Genomic DNA, 24,649 nt, shown 5'->3' with positions numbered 1-24,649 from the left:
CCAAAAAAAGTCTAAGTACATGAAGGGGCTTCAAGAGAGGAACATTGGGAGCCACCACCTCGGAAGCCGTGGTTACGGCGGAAAGAGGTCCAAATGGGCCAAGGAGGACGCGGAAGCCGCGAGTCTGGGCATCCTAGACCCCTTGGCGGATTTCACCATCCCGCAGGAGCGTGACGTCCTCAGGGCCCGGCACCATTGGGACCCAGTGAAGAAGGTTTACGAGACAAAACCGGTCATTACGGAGTTCATGAGACTGCTGGTAATTTTAGTTTCTGATCAATTCGACTGCACACGTTAGTCATATTTGTAAACGATCCTTGTGCCTTTTGCAGAGAGAGCAGCACCGGATTGCGGCCGAAAGCGACTCGCCGTCTGAGGCATTGGCGAGGCCCAAGTGGGACACTCCATTCAACCGGGCGTTGAACATATTGAAACGACAACCAGTGGATACTCGGCCAACGTATGGACGCGTGCACGGTGTCGGAGACCGCGCCACGTGGAAGAAGTACTACCGTGAGACCACGGAGGAGAGAAAGGAAAGACGGAGGTTAACTGAAGAAAACATTGACAAGAAGGTTGAGATTGCGGTTGAGAAGAAATCATCTCAAACAGTCGCAACAGTGGTAGCAGCCGCAAAATAGGTGGTTGCAGATTTGTCTACTTCCTTAGTGACGGGCGTTTTCACTTGGACAAGGTAAAATCCAGAAAAAATTGCAGAGGACTTTCCCCTTGCTGACTTCTTGGGGAGCAGCTCGACTAGTGTTGCACTAGCACCTGCTCCTGCACCGGCTCCCGCACCGGATGTGCTCGGTGGAGCTTCGTCTTTGGCTGAGCTCGACGCCCTCACGGTATCTGTCACACCGGCCCCCTTCAATATAAATGTATAATCTCCCGTTTTCGTTGCCTTTCGGATGTCTCACGTCGCAGACTTTTCTTTGCAGGCCGACAAAACCCCGTGCACTATATTGTACACCACCGGTGACCAGAAGGTGGACGTGGGGAAGGCGACGATAATGGAGCCGAAAGAACCATTGTTCCACAGCCAGCTGATCCCCCCGAACGTCTTCAAGGTTTCCGTGGCCAGTGTCAAACCGGGCCACAAGAATTTGCCTCCTCCAATACTAGTGGGGGATGACGACGAGACACCGCGGCGGCTTGGTGATTGTTGCAATGGGTGGGTCCTATTGTGGCCAAAGAGTCTGCTTCGTCTGGAGGCGGCCGGGAGCACACCCACGAGCACGCAGCCTCAGCAAGGTATGAACATCAACACCCCACCTACCCAATTAGCATCGGGTGTCGGGTTGGGTGATAGCGAACGGGGTAAGGAGGAGGCTCCATTAGTCGTTGATGATGTCGCCATGGATGAGGATGAGGACGACGATGGCGCTGAACAGTATGTCTATACTGGTGCCTCCTCAGGGTTTGAGCGTCATGAGTCGGTGCCTGAATAGCCATCTCAACGTATTATGGACGACCTTCCGGTAGTAAAGAAGTCTAGGAAGAGAGCGAGGAAAGGCAAAAAAGTTGATTCTATGATCCAGCCACCTCAGCAGCCTCGGCTTCAGGACCGTATAGATATCCCTGATGCGGATAAATGGCATATCCCCGGTCAACCAATCCTACCTGCAACAGTGCTACGGGTCAGATTCGGCGATCTAAGGAGGCTTTATGACGATGTGCTGCGGGTAGAGAAAGGCCTCATCACCTCGAAAGATCTAGGATACCCACTCTACGTGGTTAACGTTCCGCGGCAAATGTCGTACGTCGACAGCTTCCCCGCGGATAAGTTCTTCCTCCGATTCGATTATATATTCGACATGTTTCACGTGAAGAAGTTGGATTTTACGTTTGTCCGCCTTTATGCCTTGCACATGAACTACATCATTGGGGTTGAGCAGATATCTCATATCTGTGTCACTGACCCGTACTACATGCACGAGGGCTTCTTGAGAGTCTGCGCAAAGCACCGTGAATACGCGAGGGATTACATCGTCCATTTCATGCTCGCTAATAAGGACAAGGAGGCGATTCTCATGCCTTATCATCGCGTGTAAGTCATCCGTGCTGCTATCCTTCCTTCGATTTCAATCATTCATTTGCACGGTGGAGGCTAATTAATTTGAGGTGTACTTATTTTGCGCAGCGGCGGGCGCACCGTCCTCATCATCCTCTACCCCCGATTCTCCCACGCTCTTTACTTGGACTCGTCAAAGAACATTCACAAAAAGGATTACACCCACATCAAGGATGTTCTCAATAGTGCTATGTTTTACTACCAAGCAAGGGGTGGAGAGGTCAGGGACAAGAAGAGAAAGGGCGGCAGGGCCGCTTTCGGCCATAAGGCCGACTTTTGCTGCATCCAGCAACCGAACGATTCTCTTAATGATGGATTCTATGTCCTACACCACATGCCAGAGTACAGACGGGATCAATAGAACCTTCGCATGTGACCTAGATCCGGCGATGCCCATATTCTGCAATGGGCAAAGGACATAGGAGATATCGAGGATCATCGACTTCGAGCTGAGTTCTATAACATCCACAGCGAACTTTCCCAAATCATCATGAAGGAGGTCGTCGGAAAAACAGGGATGTTCTATGGAGAAGGACAAATGTCGCGGGAAGACGTCCGAACATGGATATCCTCTCAGCGTCTCGACATGAAGCCTTTCACTAAGCTCGAGGACTATCTCCCTGACTTGGATGGATGGAATGACATGTTGGAGTGATTGTCGATATATGACAATGTGCCCGTTTAGTCCATACTTTCTGTATGACAAAATTTTGAGTTATGCACGGTGAAACTTTATTTGTGATGTAATTAAACCGTCCTCCTCCTCGACTAGCGAAAATCACTCTAGTTAGGGCATTTTGGGGTACGATGAACTTTGTTATTTATGCTTATGATATGTTGTTTCTATTTTTGCCAAGTCTATCTCTTTCTGTTGCTCAACTATATATGTTGCATATCATCGACTCATGTGACGATGCAGGTGCATAGATCATAGATGGCGAAGAAGTGCTACGCCAGGAGTATATATACGATAAGTGGCCGGAGTGTCAGGCCCAGGTGTACCGGTTTCCGGTTTCCGAGCGACAGGTAGTAGTTAGTTTAGGTTCACGCTAATGCAAGAGAGGGATACGAACTCATGTACACAAAGTGATAGCTCTTCTTGCGTATATCATTGTTTAGATGGATGACGATGTATTTGCAAGTAATCGAGACTTGTATCGCTATTTTCGAGATGATGACGAGAGACCACTTTGTGTTGGATGATGATTATGATGATGACATAATTTGATGAGACTAATTGTATGTATATGCTATGATTACATTTGTATGTGTTTGATCTGCTAAAGATTATTGTATAAAGCCTATTCAAACACAAAACAAATACAAAACAAATATGCAGGGAAAAACTAATAAAACTAGTAGTAGCGAGGGGTGGAAATTTAGCAGTAGCGCCGCCTTACCAGTAGCGCTTCCCAGTAAACAGCGCTGCAGATAATATCAGCAGCGCCCTTTTCTAAAGAGCGCTACAGCTATTCATGTATAGCAGTAGTGTGGGACAACAGGCGCTACTGCGTGGGACAATAGGCGCTACTGCTATACGTTAGCTATAGCGCCTTATTAGTAGCGCCGGTCCCCGCGCTACTGAGAGGCCGAAAACCCGCGCTGCTGCTAGGCTTTTCCCTAGTAGTGCGCCGGCACAACGATCATTGCCCCGGGTCCTGAACGCGTGCAGCGAGGCTACGTCGTCCTCGGCGGTGAGCTTCCTATGGTCTGCGATGAGTGGGCAATCGCTACTCTGGTTCTTGCTATCCCCTCTGAAGATTTCCCTGCCGCTAATGCAATGATCACTGAGTATATTGAAGCCAAGGGATGGAGGATCAACCGCACCTCCAGATGTGGTATGGGTACTACTCTGATCCAGTTTACAACTGCCTGTTCGAGAGATTTTGCTATTAGTAATAGTCCTTATGAGATTGGGGACTCCGTTCTTCGCATCACCAGGCATGATAGTAGTCTGAACTACCGTAGCATCACTTTTACCCATGATGTTTGGCTCATGTTGATGAACTACCCACTTGAATGCTGGGATGTAGGAGTTGTTAGCCACATAGTCTCTCAGTATGGTAGATTTCTGATATGGAACAAGGACCCGAGAGACAAAACTAGGATTATTGTTAAGGTCAGAGTTATGAATGTGGATACTTTGCCTGTCAGCATTGTTGTTCTACGCAATTTGGACGATGTTGGGTATGGTGATTCATGGACCTGTCCAACCTATATACTATCTCGTGAGCTCATTGGCCAACTTGGTGGTGATGAGGATCCTCTACCCCCCAATGGAGGAAATCCACATCCTCTCTCGCATGTTCATGAGGGTTTTTGGCATGACAAAGTGCTTGGTAACATCCCCATGGAGCAGGTTGTTATCAACCCACACAATGAGTATCTTGGAGCTCCTTATGAGGATGTTTATGTACCTGCTGCTGTTGGCAATGCCAACAATGATCAGAATGAGGTGTTCCCCACTGCTGTCATGCCTATTCCTATGCAGGTTGATTCTGCAGCACAGACACTCAATGATGAGGTGCAGGAGGATCAGATGGATTTCATTCCTCTGCCTGATGATGACCCTTAGGATATCCAAGCCAACAGTCCAGCTTTTGTGCCTGCTAATGTATCTATGGATTATGAGGATGCACATATCACTGGGAATGTTGAGCCAAACAGCTATATGTCTGACAGCATCTCTGTTCTTCAGGGCCTCATTGGCAACATTGTGTCCAATGCCCATGACATCTTACCCAAACTAGGTGGTTCCAAAATTGTCAATGCTAAATGTAACATTGTGGATGTGGAAGGCACTCAGGGTTTCAGCAAGAAGTGTTATCTACAAATAATGACTGTTCAAGACCAGCCTGCACCTGTTAGCTCTGCTAGTCTTATTGAGATCACTGAAGAAACATTTGCTGAGGTTTGCAAACCATCTGGGAACAACAAGAGAAAGAAGAAAGAAATTGTTGATGAGGCCTTTTGCACAAGGAGCAATAGAATTGCACAGGTCAAGATGGGTTTCAAAGACAAATATGTTGTTGTAGCTGCCATAGGCAAGGCTGGCACCTCCAACATGCAGCCAACCAAGCAGAACAAATAATCTGAGAAAATGGGGAAAAATAGATGTAGGTATCAATCTTGGGCCAAGATTTGAGGCTGTTGTGATGGACAAAAATGCTCCTCCACCTCCTGTGCTACCACTGGAAACTATCCAGGCTATTGGGACAGGTCCTTGCAAGATGGCACCTCATGAAGTGTCATCCTCGGCCCTGAACTACGATAGTTCTGATGATTAATATGCCTGATCTACTATGGGGTTATGACATCTCCCCTAACTGCTGTCTTCTTTGGTTTAATTCCAGTTATCATCAAACTTCCTACTTTATGGTTTATTGTGTTATGTGCATGTGTGCATCTTTGCTTATTTTGGGCTGTAATAAGTACTTTGGCATGTGGTTATGTACCTCTTCAGATAGACCTTCTTATGTGATATGTAATGCCAGTTATGCTTGCTACTATGTTGTCTCTTGCTTCACCTGCATGTTGATTTATATGACACCTCATATGTGTTCTTACCTCCCAATGAAGATAACAAAAGAAGTAATCCCCCATGTCATGCTAGCCATGCCATGTCATAGACTTCCATTACACATGTATAATGAGTAGAAGCTGGAATATTCTTAATTGGAATGTTAGAGGGATTAACTCAAATGATAGATGGGATGATATCAGGCTAAAAATTGATGAAAGCTCATGTTGTGTTATGACTTTCCAAGAAACTAAGAGAGAACAATTTGATCTGGCATATATTAGGATTTTTTGCCCTAAAAGGTTCAACCAATACAGCTTCATGCCCTCTGCTGGTAACTCAGGTGGTCTGATTACCATCTGGAATGGTAATATTTTCAAAGGCAGAGAAATATCCAAAGATTTCTTTCATATTACTATTGAGCTCACATCAAAACTGGATAATACTGTTTACTTCATAACTAATGTTTATGGGCCAAACTCTACTAAGGGCAAAACTGAATTCTCTAATTGGCTACTAAATGTTAATATCCAACCTATGCAATTGTGGCTCATTGTTGGAGATTTTAATTATATCAGAGGGCCTGAGAATAGAAATAGAGGAGGAGGCGACCACAATGATATGATGCACTTCAACATCATTATCAATCTTTATCTAGTTGAGATCCCACTGAAAGGCAGGCAGTTCACCTGGAGTAATATGCAGGATACTCCTCTTTTGGAAAAGCTTGATTGGATTTTCACCAGTGCTGATTGGACTAGCAAGTTCCCAAATACTCTTGCCACACCCATGGCCAAAATTTCCTCTGACCATGTCCCCATAAATATTCAGATTGACAGCATGATCCCCAAGTGCCACATATTCAGGTTTGAGGAATTTTGGCTGGATTTTGAAGGTTTTGTTGACACTATCTCTAATTACTAGAATAATTGCATTTACTATGTTGACTCAGCAAAGAACTTGGTGGCTAGATTTAAGTCCATTAGAAAAGGAATGAAGATTTGGAGCAAACAACTTTCACAGCTCAATAAAACCATTGAAAACTGTTGCTTCTATGTTAAGCTCCTGGATGGCATTGAAGATCAAAGAGATCTCTTTCAACATGAGAAGAACTTCAGGAAGTTATTGATCAAGCACACTAATAAACTTCTTGAGGCTAAAAGAAAATATTGGAGAATTAGAGCCAATATTAGATGGGCTCAGTTGGGTGATGAAAACACCAAAATTTTCCATGCTATTGCCACACATGTTTTCAGAAGTAATTATATTACTTTCCTACTCAACACTGATAACCTAATTGTTAATGATCATGAGCAGAAAGCAGCTATTTTGTGGAACTCATTCAAAAACAGGATTGGCACTGCTGGCACATCCCAGATGAACTTCAACATTGATCATCTATCCAGATCAATTAATCAAGAGGAGTTGGAACAACCTTTCTATATGAAAGAAGTGGATAATGTCATTAATTCTATGCCTAATGAAAAATCCCCTGGACCTGATGGTTTTAATGGCATTTTCATGAAGAAATACTGGCATATTATTAAAGAAAGTATCTATAAATTTCTTCAGGATTTCCAATCAGAGAGTGTGAATGTTGCTCCAGTTAATACTGCTTACATTGCCCTGGTCCCTAACAAAGAAAACCCAGAAACTCCCAATGACTTCAGGCCCATCTCCTTGGTAAGTATGCCTATCAAAATCCTTACTATGCTACTTGCAAACAAAGTCCAAAAATGCATCATTCCTGTGATAAGCAAGAATCAATATGGTTTCGTCAAAACCAGGAATATTCAGGATTGTCTTGCATGGTCTTTTGAGTACATCCATATGTGCCGCAAATCTAAGAAAGGAAATGTCATTTTCAAAGTGGACTTTGAGAAATCATTTGACAAAATCAACTATGGGGCCATCCTTTTCATGCTCAAACACCTGGGGTTTGGAGACAAATGTATTAGATGGATCAATAACATCCTACAGACTGCCTCTGCTTCTGTAATTTTAAATGGTGTACCTGGGAAGAAAATCAAATGAAAATGTGGAGTAAGACAAGGGGGCCCTCTCTCCCCTCTTCTATTTGTTATTGCTGCTGAATTGCTACAGATCCTGATTAACCAAGCTTGGCACAATGGCCACATCAATACTCCCATTGAGCAACCTGCTTCCATGTCATACCCTATTGTCCAATATGCTGATGACACCTTAATTATTATGCCAACTATGCCTCATCAGATTTCACATGTTATGGAGACTTTAAAGACATTTTCAGCTTTCACTGGCCTTTGGGTGAATTTCCACAAATCCTCTCTTGTACCCATTAACATCTCTGATGAAAAAGCACTCAACTTGCCAATATTTGGGGCTGTAAAAAAGAAAGCATGCCTTTCACTTATCTGGGGCTGCCAATGGGGTCCACCAGACCAAGAGTTGATGAGTTCATGCCAATGGTATCTAGATTAGATAAATGGTTATCTTGGATTGCAACAATGATGTCATATTCAGGTAGACTCACTCACCTCAAGGCTATCATCACTGCACTACCTATATTTGCCATATGTTGTATCAGGGTGCCCTTCACCATCTTGGATCATTTTGAAAAATCTGGCAAAAGTTTTCTTTGCTATGGTAAGGACATCAATAAATTTGGTAAATGCCTTGTCAAATGGGAACAAGTCTGCTTACCCAAGGATGCTGGTGATCTTGGTGTTCTAGATCTTAGAGCACACAACAAAGCACTCTTGACTAAATTCCTACACAAGTTCTTCAATAAAATGGATATCCCATTGGTGCAGCTTATTTGGAGAAAATACTATGGAAATGGTGAGCTACCATAATTCCCAACTAGGCTTGGCTCATTCTGGTGGAGAGATTGCTGCTCTATTCTTGACAAATACAAAGACCTCACCACTTGTATTGCTGGTATTGGTGACACCATTTCTTTATGGCATGACAAATGGAATGACAACTCACTGAAAGACAGCTTCCCACATCTGTACTCATATGCCATAAACAAAGACATCTCTCTCTAGAAGGCTTGCATTGAAACTGAGAATGACTTCTATAGCATGTTCCACCTACCTATGTCTTCTGTGGTTGCGCAACAGAGCACTGAGCTCATGGCCCTCATTAATGGAGTGATGAGTAAAAGTGAACCTGACATTTGGAAGTTTAAATGGGCCTCTGGACATTACAATGCTAAGAAGGTCTACCTTGAATATTTGGGATTCCCTGAGAAAGCTCCCAAACCTTTCCAATGGATTTGAAAGTTTGGTTGCCTTCCTAAACAAAAATTATTTTTCTGGCTCCTTCTTCTGGACAGATTAAATACCAGAGATCTTCTCACCAGGAAAAACTGCTACATTGAGATCTCCATATGTGTTTTTTGTGATGATGAGCCTAATGAATACATGAAACATCTCTTCTTCTCATGTGATTTTAGCCAAAACTTTTGGTTATCACTTGGCTTTGAATGGAACACTGATTTAAACTGCAATGATATGCTTATTGAAACCAAAAACAGAACTCAGATTCAGCTCTTTAAAGAATGCCTAATTGCTGGTTGTTGGACAATCTGGAAACACAGAAACAGCATCATTTTTTATAACAAGGAAAGGGACTTGAGCTACTGTATTTCCTGCTTCAAGGAACATTTTGGCACTATCATGAAAAGAGTCAAAGCTAGTTTAAAGGAGGGAATGCAAAGCTGGTTGGACTATTTGTGAACATTTCTTTTTTTATGCTCCCCACCCTTGTTGTAATCCATCTGTGTATAACACCCCCCCCATATTAATGAAAAATAAAGTTACAGTAGGGTTTTTACCCTACTGTGTTTGCTCAAAAAAAGATCAATACTAAAATAATTTTCAAATCTCAAACATTTTGTTAGCGTAGATAAAACAAAAAGTAACAAAAGTTAGAAAACCATTTTTTCACACATAGTAAGCCAATTTTGCATTGATTGGCAATCAAATAAGATATATGTTTGAAATAATTAAGTGTATGTGATATTATTATGCGTGGAAAACTTCCACAAGTCTCACTATAATTGATTGTTTCTTATATATAGTCGTACATGATAATATGTAATTCAGTAGATGGTCAAGTAAACAAATTCTTCCCTTATATGAATTGTGTCAATGTTATGAGATAGCATGAGATTAATTTATGGTATTAGAGCTTTATATGCCCCTAGGATATTTTAGTAAATTAGAATACTGAACTTCCACGTGAAGGATCAACCATAATTGCAATAACAGGAACTAAATAATCTTTGCATCTTTTACGAGATGGGACTGCAACAATATCTTATTTTATCAATTGGATGGGACTACAACTATTTTTTATGAAAGCAAGCATGATGTCTTCTTTTATTAATTTAATAACATTGCAGCTATATGTCTCAAACCAAACCAACACATTATTAGAACGAAAAACTGCATTCATGCTTGTTGACGCGGTAGGAGATTCGAAGGTAGTGGTCCAATGTGGTGTTCGGCGCGGCAATCACAACAAGGAGCAGATGTGTGTTCCTAGATCTCGGGGCAGCGCCACCTACCATTGGATAACCACGACATAGGCAGAGGTGATGGTGTCATGGTGCTGACCAAAGTAGCGGCTAGAGCGCTGAGTGGCAGCAAGTGGTTGGTGTTGTTGGAGGACTGTAAGGCTTGCTGTGGGAGCAGAGGACCTCGGCCAGGGAAATGAGGGAGGTGCCTACTGTTGGGGAACGTACTAATTTCAAAAAAATTCCTACGCACACGCAAGATCATGGTGATGCATAGCAACGAGGGGAGAGTGTGATCTACGTACCCTTGTAGACCAACAGCGGAAGCGTTATATTAACGCGGTTGATGTAGTCGTACGTCTTAACGATCCAACCGATCCAAGCACCGAAACTACGGCACCTCCGAGTTTCAGCACACGTTCAGCTCGATGACGATCCCCGGACTCCGATCCAGCAAAGTGTCGGGGAAGAGTTCCGTCAGCACGACGGCGTGGTGACGATCTTGATGTTCAACTATCGCAGGGCTTCGCCTAAGCACCACTACAATATTATCGAGGATTATGGTGGAAGGGGGCACCGCACACGGCTAAGAAAACGATCACGTGGATCAACTTGTGTGTCTAGGGGTGCCCCCTGCCTCCGTATATCAAGGAACCAAGGGGGGTGCGGCCAGCCCTAGTAGGAGGCACGCAGGAGGAGTCCTACTCCTACCGGGAGTAGGACTCCCCTCCCTTTCCTTGTCTAAGTAGGAGAGGGGGAGGAAGGGAGAGAGGAGAGGAAGGAAAGGGGGGGCGCCGCCCCTCCCTCCTTGTCCAATTCGGACTAGGGGGAGAGGGGGCGCGCGGCCTGCCCTGGCAGCCCCTCCTCTTCTCCACTTTAGGCCCATGAGGCCCATTAACCCCCCAGGGGGTTCCGGTAACCCCCCCGGTACTCCGGTTTTATCCAAAACTTCCCCGGAACACTTCTGGTGTCCGAATATAGCCGTCCAATATATCAATCTTTATGTCTCGACCATTTCGAGACTCCTCGTTATGTCCGTGATCATATCCGGGACTCCGAACCAACTTCGGTACATCAAAACTCATAAACTCATAATATAACTGTCATCGAAACCTTAAGCGTGCGGACCCTACGGGTTCGAGAACGATGTAGACATGACCGAGACATGTCTCCGGTCAATAACCAATAGCGGAACCTGGATGCTCATATTGGCTCCCACATATTCTACGAAGATCTTTATCGGTCAGACCGCATAACAACATACGTTGTTCCCTTTGTCATCGGTGTGTTACTTGCCCGAGATTCGATCATCGGTATATCAATACCTAGTTCAATCTCGTTACCGGCAAGTCTCTTTAATCGTTCCGTAATACATCATCTCGCAACTAACTCATTTAGTTTCATTGCTTGCAAGGCTTAGGTGATGAGCATTACCGAGAGGGCCCAGAGATACCTCTCCGACAATCGGAGTGACAAATCCTAATCTCGAAATACGCCAACCCAATATGTACCTTTGGAGACACCTGTAGAGCTCCTTTATAATCACCCAGTTACGTTGTGATGTTTGGTAGCACACAAAGTGTTCCTCCGGTAAACGGGAGTTGCATAATCTCATAGTCATAGGAACATGTATAAGTCATGAAGAAAGCAATAGCAACATACTAAACGATCGAGTGCTAAGCTAACGGAATGGGTCAAGTCAATCACATCATTCTCATAATGATGTGATCCCGTTAATCAAATAACAACTCTTTGTCTATGGTTAGGAAACATAACCATCTTTGATTAACGAGCTAGTCAAGTAGAGGCATACTAGTGACGCTCTGTTTGTCTATGTATTCACACATGTATTATGTTTCCAGTTAATACAATTCTAGCATGAATAATAAACATTTATCATGAAATAAGGAAATAAATAATAACTTTATTATTGCCTATAGGGCATATTTCCTTCAGTCTCCCACTTGCACTAGAGTCAATAATCTAGATTACACAGTAATGATTCTAACACCCATGGAGCTTTGGTGCTGATCATGTTTTGCTCGTGGAAGAGGCTTAGTCAATGGGTCTACAACATTCAGATCCGTATGTATCTTGCAAATCTCTATGTCTCCCACCTGGACTAGATCCCGGATGGAATTGAAGCGTCTCTTGATGTGCTTGGTTCTCTTGTGAAATCTGGATTCCTTTGCCAAGCCAATTGCACCAGTATTGTCACAAAAGATTTTCATTGGACCCGATGCACTAGGTATGACACCTAGATCGGATATGAACTCCTTCATCCAGACTCCTTTGTTTGCTGCTTCCGAAGCAGCTATGTACTCCGCTTCACATGTAGATCCTACCACAACGCTTTGTTTAGAACTGCACCAACTGACAGCTCCACCGTTTAATGTAAATACGTATCTGGTTTGCGATTTAGAATCATCTGGATCAGTGTCAAAGCTTGCATCAACGTAACCATTTACGATGAGCTCTTTTTCACCTCCATATATGAGAAACATATCCTTAGTCCTTTTCAGGTATTTCAGGATGTTCTTGACCGTTGTCCAGTGATCCACTCCTGGATTACTTTGGTACCTCCCTGCTAGACTTATAGCAAGACACACATCAGGTCTGGTACACAGCATTGCATACATGATAGAGCCTATGGCTGAAGCATAGGGAACATCTTTCATTTTATCTCTATCTTCTGCATTGGTCGGGCATTGAGTCTTGCTCAATTTCACACCTTGTAACACAGGCAAGAATCCTTTCTTTGCTTGATCCATTTTGAACTTTTTCAAAACTTTGTCAAGGTATGTGCTTTGTGAAAGTCCAATTAAGCGTCTTGATCTATCTCTATAGATCTTAATGCCTAATATGTAAGCAGCTTCACCGAGGTCTTTCATTGAAAAACTCTTATTCAAGTATCCCTTTATGCTATCCAGAAATTCTATATCATTTCCAATTAGTAATATGTCATCCACATATAATATCAGAAATGCTACAGAGCTCCCACTCACTTTCTTGTAAATATAGGCTTCTCCAAAAGTCTGTACAAATCAAATGCTTTGATCACACTATCAAAGCATTTGTTCCAACTCCGAGAGGCTTGCACTAGTCCATAAATGGATCGCTGGAGCTTGCACACTTTGTTAGCTCCCTTTGGATCGACAAAACCTTCCGGCTGCATCATATACAACTCTTCTTCCAGAAATCCATTCAGGAATGCAGTTTTGACATCCATCTGCCAAATTTCATAATCATAAAATGCGGCAATTGCTAACATTATTCGGACAGACTTAAGCATCGCTACGGGTGAGAAGGTCTCATCATAGTCAATCCCTTGAACTTGTCGAAAACCTTTTGCGACAAGTCGAGCTTTGTAGACAGTAACATTACCGTCAGCGTCAGTCTTCTTCTTGAAGATCCATTTATTCTAAATTGCGTGCCGATCATTGGGCAAGTCAACCAAAGTCCATACTTTGTTTTCATACATTGATCCCATCTCAGATTTCATGGCTTTAAGCCACTTTGCGGAATCTGGGCTCACCATCGCTTCTTCATAGTTCGTTAGGTTCATCATGATCTAGTAGCATGACTTCCAGAACAGGATTACCTTACCACTCTGGTGCGGATCTTACTCTGGTTGATCTACGAGGTTCAGTAGTAACTTGTTCTGAAGTTTCATGATCATTATCATTAGCTTCCTCAGTAATTGGTGTAGGTGTCACGGAAACCTGTTTCTGCGATGTACTACTTTCCAATAAGGGAGCAGGTACAGTTACATCATCAAGTTCTACTTTCCTCCCACTCACTTTTTTCGAGAGAAACTCCTTCTCCAGAAAGGATCCATTCTTAGCGACAAATGTCTTGCCTTCGGATCTGTGATAGAAGGTGTACCCAACAGTCTCTTTTGGGTATCCTATGAAGACACATTTCTCCGATTTGGGTTCGAGCTTATCAGGTTGAAGTTTCTTCACATAAGCATCGCAGCCCCAAACTTTTAGAAACGAAAACTTTGGTTTCTTGCCAAACCACAGTTCATAAGGCGTCGTCTCAACGGATTTTGATGGTGCCCTATTTAACGTGAATGCGGCTGTCTCTAGAACATAAACCCAAAACAATAGCGGTAAATCTGTAAGAGACATCATAGATCGCACCATATCAAGTAAAGTACGATTACGACGTTCGGACACACCATTACGCTGTGGTGTTCCAGGTGGCATGAGTTGCGAAACTATTCCGCATTGCTTCAAATGTAGACCAAACTCATAACTCAAATATTCTCCTCCACGATCAGATCGTAGAAACTTTATTTTCTTGTTACGATGATTTTCAACTTCACTCTGAAATTCTTTGAACTTTTCAAATGTTTCAGACTTATGTTTCATTAAGTAGATATACCCATATCTGCTTAAATCATCTGTGAAGGTGAGAAAATAACGATATCCGCCACGAGCTTCAACATTCATTGGACCATATACATCTGTATGTATGATTTCCAACAAATCTGTTGCTCTCTCCATAGTACCGGAGAACGGTTTTTTAATCATCTTGCCCATGAGGGACGGTTCGCAAGTACCAAGTGATTCATAATCAAGTGGTTCCAAAAGTCCATCAGTATGGAGTTTCTTCATGCGTTTTACACCGATATGACCTAAACGGCAGTGCCACAAATAAGTTGCACTATGATTATCAACTCTGCATCTTTTGGCTTCAACATTATGAATATGTGTATCACTACTATCGAGATTCATCAAAAATAGACCACTCTTCAAGGGTGCATGACCATAAAGGATATTACTCATATAAATAGAACAACCAATATTCTCTGATTTAAATGAATAACCGTATCGCGTCAAACAAGATCCAGATATAATGTTCATGCTCAACGCTGGCACCAAATAACAATTATTTAGGTCTAATACTAATCCCGATGGTAGATGTAGAGGTAGCGTGCCGACCGCGATCACATCGACTTTGGAACCATTTCCCACGCGCATCGTCACCTCGTCCTTTGCCAGTGTTCGCTTAATCCATAGTCCCTGTTTCGAGTTGCAAATATTAGCAACAGAACCAGTATCAAATACCCAGGTGCTACTGCGAGCTCTAGTAAGGTACACATCAATAACATGTATATCACATATACCTTTGTTCACCTTGCCATCCTTCTTATCCGCCAAATACTTCGGGCAGTTCCGCTTCCAGTGACCAGTCTGCTTGCAGTAGAAGCACTCAGTTTCAGGCTTAGGTCCAGATTTGGGTTTCTTCTCTTGAGCGGCAACTTGCTTGCTGTTCTTGAAGTTCCCCTTCTTCTTCCCTTTGCCTTTTTTCTTGAAACCAGTGGTCTTTGTTGACCATCAACACTTGATGCTCCTTTTTGATTTCTACCTCCGCAGCTTTTAGCATTGCGAAGAGCTCGGGAATAGTCTTATTCATCCCTTGCATATTATAGTTCATCACGAAGCTCTTGTAGCTAGGTGGCAGTGATTGGAGAATTCTTTCAATGACGCAATCATCTGGAAGATTAACTCCCAATTGAATCAAGTGATTATTATACCCAGACATTTTGAGTATATGCTCACTGACAGAACTGTTCTCCTCCATCTTGCAGCTATAGAACTTATTGGAGACTTCATATATCTCAATCCGGGCATTTGCTTGAAATATTAACTTCAACTCCTGGAACATCTCATATGCTCCATGACGTTCAAAACGTCGTTGAAGTCCCGATTCTAAGCCGTAAAGCATGGCACACTGAACTATCGAGTAGTCATCAGCTTTGCTCTGCCAGACGTTCATAACATCTGGTGTTGCTCCAGCAGCAGGCCTGGCACCCAGCGGTTCTTCCAGGACATAATTCTTCTGTGCAGCAATGAGGATAATCCTTAAGTTACGGACCCAGTCCGTGTAATTGCTACCATCATCTTTCAACTTTGCTTTCTCAAGGAACACATTAAAATTCAATGGAACAACAGCACGGGCCATCTATCTACAATCAAACATAAACAAGCAAGATACTATCAGGTACTAACTTCATGATAAATTTAAGTTCAATTAATCATATTACTTAAGAAATCCCACTTAGAAAGACATCCCTCTAATCTTCTAAGTGATTACGTGATCCAAATCAACTAAACCATAACCGACCATCACGTGAAATGGAGTAGTTTTCAATGGTGAACATCGCTATGTTGATCATATCTACTATATGATTCACACTCGACCTTTCGGTCTCAGTGTTCCGAGGCCATATCTGCATATGCTAGGCTCGTCAAGTTTAACCTCGGTATTCTGCGTGTGCAAAACTGGCTTGCACCCGTTGTAGATGGACGTAGAGCTTATCACACCCGATCATCACGTGGTGTCTGGGCACGACGAACTTTGGCAACGGTGCATACTCAGGGAGAACACTTTTATCTTGAAATTTAGTGAGAGATCATCTTATAATGCTACCGTCAATCAAAGCAAGATAAGATGCATAAAAGATAAACATCACATGCAATCAATATAAGTGATATGATATGGCCATCATCTTCTTGTACTTGTGATCTCCATCTCCGAAGTACCGTCATGATCACCATCGTCACCGGCGCGACACCTTGATCACCATCGTAGCATCGTTGTCGTCTCGCCAATCTTATGCTTCCATGACTATCGCTACCGCTTAGTGATGAAGTAAAGCATTACAGCACAGTTGCATTGCATACAATAAAGCGACAACCATATGGCTCCTGCTAGTTGCCGATAACTCGGTTACAAAACATGATCATCTCATACAATAAAATTTAGTATCATGTCTTGACCATATCACATCACAACATGCCCTGCAGAAACAAGTTAGACGTCCTCTACTTTGTTGTTGCAAGTTTTACGTGGCTGCTACGGGCTTAAGCAAGAACCAATCTTACCTACGCATCAAAACCACAACAATAGTTTGTCAAGTTGGTGCTGTTTTAACCTTCGCAAGGAGCGGGTGTAGCCACACTCGGTTCAACTAAAGTTGGAGAAACTGACACCCGCTAGCCACCTTTGTGCAAAGCACATCGGGAGAACCGGTCTCGCGTAAGCGTACGCGTAATGTCGGTCTGGGCCGCTTCGTCCAACAATACCGCCGAACCAAAGTATGACATGCTGGTAAGCAGTATGACTTATATCTCCCACAACTCACTTGTGTTCTACTCGTGCATATAACATCAACACATAAAACCTAGGCTCGGATGCCACTGTGGGGGAACGTAGTAATTTCAAAAAAATTCCTACGCACACGCAAGATCATGGTGATGCATAGCAACGAGGGGAGAGTGTGATCTACGTACCCTTGTAGACCGACAGCGGAAGCGTTATATTAACGCGGTTGATGTAGTCGTACGTCTTCACGATCTAACCGATCCAAGAACCGAAACTACGGCACCTCCGAGTTTCAGCACACGTTCAGCTCGATGACGATCCCCGGACTTCGATCCAGCAAAGTGTCGGGGAAGAGTTCCGTCAGCACGACGGCATGGTGATGATCTTGATGTTCAACTGTCGCAGGGCTTCGCCTAAGCACCACTACAATATTATCGAGGATTATGGTGGAAGGGGGCACCGCACACGACTAAGAAAACGATCACGTGGATCAACTTGTGTGTCTAGGGGTGCCCCTGCCTCCGTATATCAAGGATCCAAGGGGGGTGCGGCCGGCCCTAGTAGGAGGCGCGCAGGAGGAGTCCTACTCCTACCGGGAGTAGGACTCCCCTCCCTTTCCTTGTCCAAGTAGGAGAGGGGGAAGGAAGGGAGAGAGGAGAGGAAGGAAAGGGGGCGCCGCCCCTCCCTCCTTGTCCAATTCGGACTAGGGGGAGAGGGGGCGCGCGGCCTGCCCTGGCAGCTCCTCCTCTTCTCCACTTTAGGCCCATGAGACCAATTAACCCCCCGGGGGGTTCCCATAACCCCCCGGTACTCCGGTTTTATCCGAAACTTCCCCGGAACACTTCCGGTGTCCGAATATAGCCGTCCAATATATCAACCTTTATGTCTCGACCATTTCGAGACTCCTCGTTATGTCCGTGATCATATCTGGGACTCCGAACCAACTTCGGTACATCAAAACTCATAAACTCATAATATAACTGTCATCGAAACCTTAAGCGTGCGGACCCTACGGGTTTGAGAACGATGTAGACATGACCGAGACATGTCTCCGGTCAATAACCAATAGCGGAACCTGGATGCTCATATTGGCTCCCACATATTCTACGAAGATCTTTATCGGTCAGACCGCATAACAACATACGTTGTTCCCTTTGTCATCGGTATGTTACTTGCCCGAGATTCGATCATCGGTATATCAATACCTAGTTCAATCTCGTTACCGGCAAGTCTCTTTACTCGTTCCATAATACATCATCTCGCAACTAACTCATTTAGTTGCATTTCTTGCAAGGCTTAGGTGATGTGCATTACCGAGAGGGCCCAAAGATACCTCTCCGACAATCAGAGTGACAAATCCTAATCTCGAAATACGCCAACCCAACATGTACCTTTGGAGACACCTGTAGAGCTCCTTTATAATCACCCAGTTACGTTGTGACATTTGGTAGCACACAAAGTGTTCCCCCGGTAAACGGGAGTTGCATAATCTCATAGTCATAGGAACATGTATAAGTCATGAAGAAAGCAATAGCAACATACTAAATGATCGAGTGCTAAGCTAACGGAATGGGTCAAGTCAATCACATCATTCTCCTAATGATGTGATCCCGTTAATAAAATAACAACTCTTTGTCTATGGTTAGGAAACATAACCATCTTTGATTAACGAGCTAGTCAAGTAGAGGCATACTAGTGACACTCTGTTTGTCTATGTATTCACACATGTATTATGTTTCCGGTTAATACAATTCTAGCATGAATAATAAACATTTATCATGAAATAAGGAAATAAATAATAACTTTATTATTGCCTCTAGGGCATATTTCCTTCAACTACAACATCAGGGGTAGGGGCGATGCGGGTGTCATCGTGCAGTCGATGGTTGTAGATGCAGAAGGGATGGCATAGATGGCATGCTCGGCAGCCAGCGAACGAGGCTGCCATTGGTGATAGTGAAGAGCTCTGGTGGCTTGTGACCGGAGGTAGGAGGGTGTGTGGGAGGCAGCCATAGCAGGAGTCCATCAGCCCCCAGGCGGCACGATTGTGAGAACCCGGAATTAACTTCCAGACCCCCCTGTGTATATTTCGCAATCCATGATCAACTTGACAACACATCGAAATGGTATAATTGCACAATACATAAAAGTATTACAGTTTTAATAAATCTTGCCACATGACATACATAGAAAAATGTCTCGTGACATTTATTACATTTAGAAAACAACGGAAAGTAAAAATGCATAGCAACTCCATTCTAGCCACAGGTAGTCGATGTAGTCCACATGACCTCACTCCCATAGATTGTCGTAGTAGTCATAGTCACCACCTTCGTCTTCGTGGAACTATGCTGTCAACAAAAGTATTGCCATGACTACATTACGTACTCAACATGCCACCTTTGGAGAAGGACCTAATAGCTACATGCGGCTTCAAAGGAAGGCTTATGGCTCATTTGCGTAAAAGCTATTTTTCAAATAACATAGTACTTGGATGAAGCAGATTTAGACAAAAACAAGTTTTATCTCCAGCATAACTTTTTTCATAGTGAGGGTCTTCGATCAATTCACGCTATTCATAGGTTCCTTGAAAGATTCATGTGCCATCCATGACCGTAGACACGACTATTTGAATAGTTTTACACTCTATAGAGGTCGTACACTTTGCCCACATGATACAATATCATCTTGTTGCCACCAGTGGTCGTTGGTATAGTACACCATTTGGTATACCGGCAGGGACATTGTGACGAGGTGTTTGGGCTATATCCCCCAAAGATGTGACATGCCCACTGGGTTTGGTGCAGTGAACTGAGAGTATGTCCTCAAACCGGTCCCCCAATCTATTCCGAGTATACTCCCCGCATGGCAGCTATCCCATTTGTGGTACTGCGACATCGACACCTAGAGCTGACTAGCTACTTATCCAAGTCAGTGCCCATATAGCATGTGGTTTGTACTGTTATCGGGATCTTCAAATCCAAGACTTATTAGGCCTCATGCAGCACAAAAGACAGATTGCCCCCTTCAACTTGTTAAGGGTAGCCAACCGCTCCTTCAAACCTTGATTGAGATGTCACCCGTGCCAGTATTTGTATGGTAAGTTTCACCCAAAGTAGAAGAGCATAGAGGAAGTCAAAATGGCCAACCGTCCTAGCTTAGTGATAATTTTCAAATGCCAATGACCCAAAGGTCATTCAACAAATCACCTATAGGATAATAAGCATGGCTAAGCATTTCTACTCAACCGGAATATTGTATAATTCTACTCAGGTTTCAAGTAAATAGGCGACAAGTGGATCAAGGTAATGTGTCAATCGACATGCTAACTACGAGATAAAATAGCATGCATGTAGTAACTATAAAAGGCAATGCAATTTTGTAAAATATAGGATAAGCATGACCAAAGAAGGAGGCATGCCATCGTTTTTGAGTTCGTCTTTGGTAACCTAGGTATGTACATGTCCAACTTCGTCACTCCCTACTCATCGTAACAATAGAAAGTGGAGAACAAACAAATACAAAGCAATAAATTCCAAATAACATCTAAAACAAAAATATGAGTGGATGGATAGCAAGATATTGATCGGAGGACATTTCAAAATGAGGTAGTACAATATGGAGGTTAGGAAGTGGATTCGACAAAGTGACACGGTTTAGGTTGACGATGGCCAAGCAAGGCTTGCCAACAAGACTAACATTCTGATATGAACTATGCTGCCAACCACTAGTACTGCCCACTACAAATCTTAGCTAACCATATAAAAAACTACTCCCTCTGCACTGCAAAACAATCTTAGCTTGCAAAACAATCTTATATTATGGGACTAGGGAGTACTATATAATAAATGCAATGACATCAACACACCTGGAATGAAACCATCCTATGCATTTTAACTATACACAATCACAACATGGCATGATAAAGGTAAAAGTTATTCACAAATAAATATTTAGATAGAATCAAAATATTTAGATAGAATCAAAATATTTAGATAGAATCTAGATATTTATAATGGTCAATAGCAGCCAAACATGTGCATCAACTGTAATATTTTAGAACACGTATTCCCTAATATAACAAAACCATCATTACAAACCATATAAGTTAAACAATGCAACATCATACAACAACATGCATTGTGTTGAATCTAGGTTCGGTCCTTCAGCAATATTGAACCATATAGATCAAATATCGCAAACCACAAGCAAAACATGGCATGATTACAAGTAACAATTAACCATAAATAAATATTTATATACTTCTAAACATCTAAATATTTAGAATGGTTACATCAATCATAACAACTATTAGAAACACTTCTATGAAATGAGCAAAATCAATATTATGACGAAAGCTAATTGAACAACTAAATATATAAGACACATACCGTACAAGCATGCGAATAAAGAATCATGGAGAGGTATTAACTAATAGCACAAATATCAAACATATGAGTGATAATGGCACGATTCTACGGTAGGACATGCTCTTTATAATAAGAAAACAAATAGCCAGTAACATCTAGCAACAAGATTGCCATCCACATACTTGAAGTAATATACCAATCTATGCACACTAAGAGTACGAGGAAGGCACAACCCAATCAACATGAAAGTTAAACTATTCTAAGCATGTGATGAACTATTGCAACACACATAAAACACTCATAATACTTACAGAGGTAAGTTGTGCATATATATAAGAAACACAAGCATAACTATAACATATGGAATAGAACAAGGCATGAAAGATCACTTGCATGACTTGATGTCAAGGCTTAGGATAACACAAATGCAATAGTAAGATAAACAAGATATGATGCTAACCATGGAGATAATCATCACATGAGTTACCACATTATTTTACCAATACAATACAACTCATATCTATAACATAAATTAGTTCATATGAGACAGTATAAATTTCAAGCATGGCAATAGCACACAACCCTAGAAGACTAGTTATAACATGTACAAACATGGAATCATGGCATTAGCACACAACACCAGCATGCTAGTGATGACATATAAACACATGAACGTAGCATACTAAGCCTGTAGGCAATTTAACAACTAGATCATGGCATCAAACCAATCAACATGTATTATGCAAGTATGAATAACATGATGACATGCATTTCTAGTACAACCTACACTTCAAAAGACATAAGATACACAATTAGGCATACAAGATACAAATGGGTAGACCCACACTATGTATTTTACTTATAGAATCACACAACATCATGGCATCATAACAATCAAGCAAAAGCAATTCCACTTATATAAACATGAGATCAATAAGCTAGTAACATGTATATCTACCAAGCAAGGCTAACCATATCCATGTACTTATAATACTGACTAGAAATTTTATTGTAAACAAAATCACAGTTCACCACACTCGAAGCACAATCGGATATTAGGCTAAAACGACTATGTTTTATTGTAAACAAAATCCGGATGGACGAAACGAGTAATATATATAACTCAGCCATATGGTTAATACAATCATGAGAAGCATTTCATATGTTGAACACAAGATCATTTGATGGATAAAAATATCAACATGAAACATCACACAAAAATATATTCAATAATTTAAACAATCCTACAACTGAATCTAATAAATAACATGTTACTCCTAGATTTATGAAATTAAATATAGTGATTCCAATACATACCAGGCTCATATGAAAAACGAGACGCATACTATTACATGCAAAGATCAAAGCCCTTTGAATTACAACTTATAAATGACTATGATTAAATCAACTCTATATTCTACCTATTAAAACGGCAATCTAACTCTACCGCTGAGTTCAAATGGCAACAATGATCATTTCATAAGTTGGGCATGAAGTCATCTGGTGATCAAAAACTATAGGGGCATGCCGATGCCATTGGTTGGCATCCGTTCATGCATCGGCGCAAACAAAAACAAAGATAGGCCATACAGTGATGTCTATGAGATACACTGGAAGATGTTGAGCAGTCGTGCAAAAGGAATTGGACAGAACCTCACCGATCACGATGAAACGATACATATGGGCTAGGGGTCCAGCTTGGAAAAAATATACAAATGGGGATAGGCCCATGCGGTTGGAATGGAAAAAGAGAGAATAGAGAGAAGCTGATTGAGCCTTGGGAATTTGGTCTAGAGTTTGAGAGAGGGAAAACAAATTGATTTTCCTCTTATAAAAAACTAGAAATGGAGAAGAGGCTCAAACAAATATCAAACGGATTTCAGAAAAAAACAAAGAAAATTCCATAGGCCCATATTACTAAAAGAAAATAAGTAACTCAAATTTGAATTTAGGTACGCATTAGTTCAATTAAATTCTATGAATTTAAAAACTCAATTTAAGCTTTTGTTAACATATATATCAAAAAAAAATCTAACCCTGCTTTTTGGAAAACTTTTCCTAAACATTCCACGAATCGGAATGTTACGACGGTGGAGTCGTCGGGCAGGGCGACGGAGCTTGTCGTGTCGGGCTTGGTGGCGGCCTCGTGATGTCCGCTGGTCGAGCAGGGAAACCAAGAGGAGGCGTAATAGGGGAGAAGGAAGGGTGCAGGTGGCGGTGGTATGCTTGCGAGTGGGCCGAGCGTCTTATGGCGGCGGTAGCTGGCTGACAGGGTCGGCGCCCTGCACGAGCTGGCTGGGTTGGGCATGACGCCGATGTAAGCGGACACTAGTCTCCTGCGTTAGCGGCGGTGCGATAGGGACAACCGAGGATGTGAGTTCCTATTCCCCGACACACGCGGTGGAAAGCTGGTGTGGATATGTGCCGCCTACTGCGAGGCAGTATCTCGTGTCGCCTGAAGGGAGCACATGGTAGGCCACCCTAGTAGTGACTGGGTCATTATGCTGATATTTTGAAACTTAAATTTACTTCAGAAATTAAAAATGACTAAGTTGGACAAATGATAACATAGTATAAATATTTGTTAGCGCAGTTTTTAAAAATGTGCGTGACAATGAAAAAATGTTCCTGTGTTCCAAAAAATGTAGGCAAAATTACGAAAAGAATATACAGTGTAAAATAATGTTACTTACCAGTACAAAAAATGTACATGGCAGTTTATCAAAATATTCTTGAATTCCGAAAATAATGTCTACATCATTTAATAAAAATGTTTTAACAATTGTTAAAAATATTTACAAAGGTTCAGATAAATATTTGTTTCCATTCAAAAAATTTACATGACATTTTAAAGAAGTATTCAGATATTCAAAAAATGTCCATCAAATTTTCTAAAATTCTTATACATTTTTTTAAATAAAAGTTTATTGCCATTAAAAAAGGTATAACATGTATTTGTAAAATATTACTGTGTATTCAAAATAAGTTTTCAAACAATGTATTTTAAAAATTGTAATTCATGTATTTTAAAAATGTACAACGTGTATCAGAAAAAGAATTCACGT

The sequence above is a fragment of the Triticum urartu genome, chromosome 1 (assembly GCF_003073215.2).
Source record: "Triticum urartu cultivar G1812 chromosome 1, Tu2.1, whole genome shotgun sequence".
NCBI lineage: Eukaryota > Viridiplantae > Streptophyta > Magnoliopsida > Poales > Poaceae > Triticum > Triticum urartu.
Note: the sequence above shows the minus strand (reverse complement) of the source record.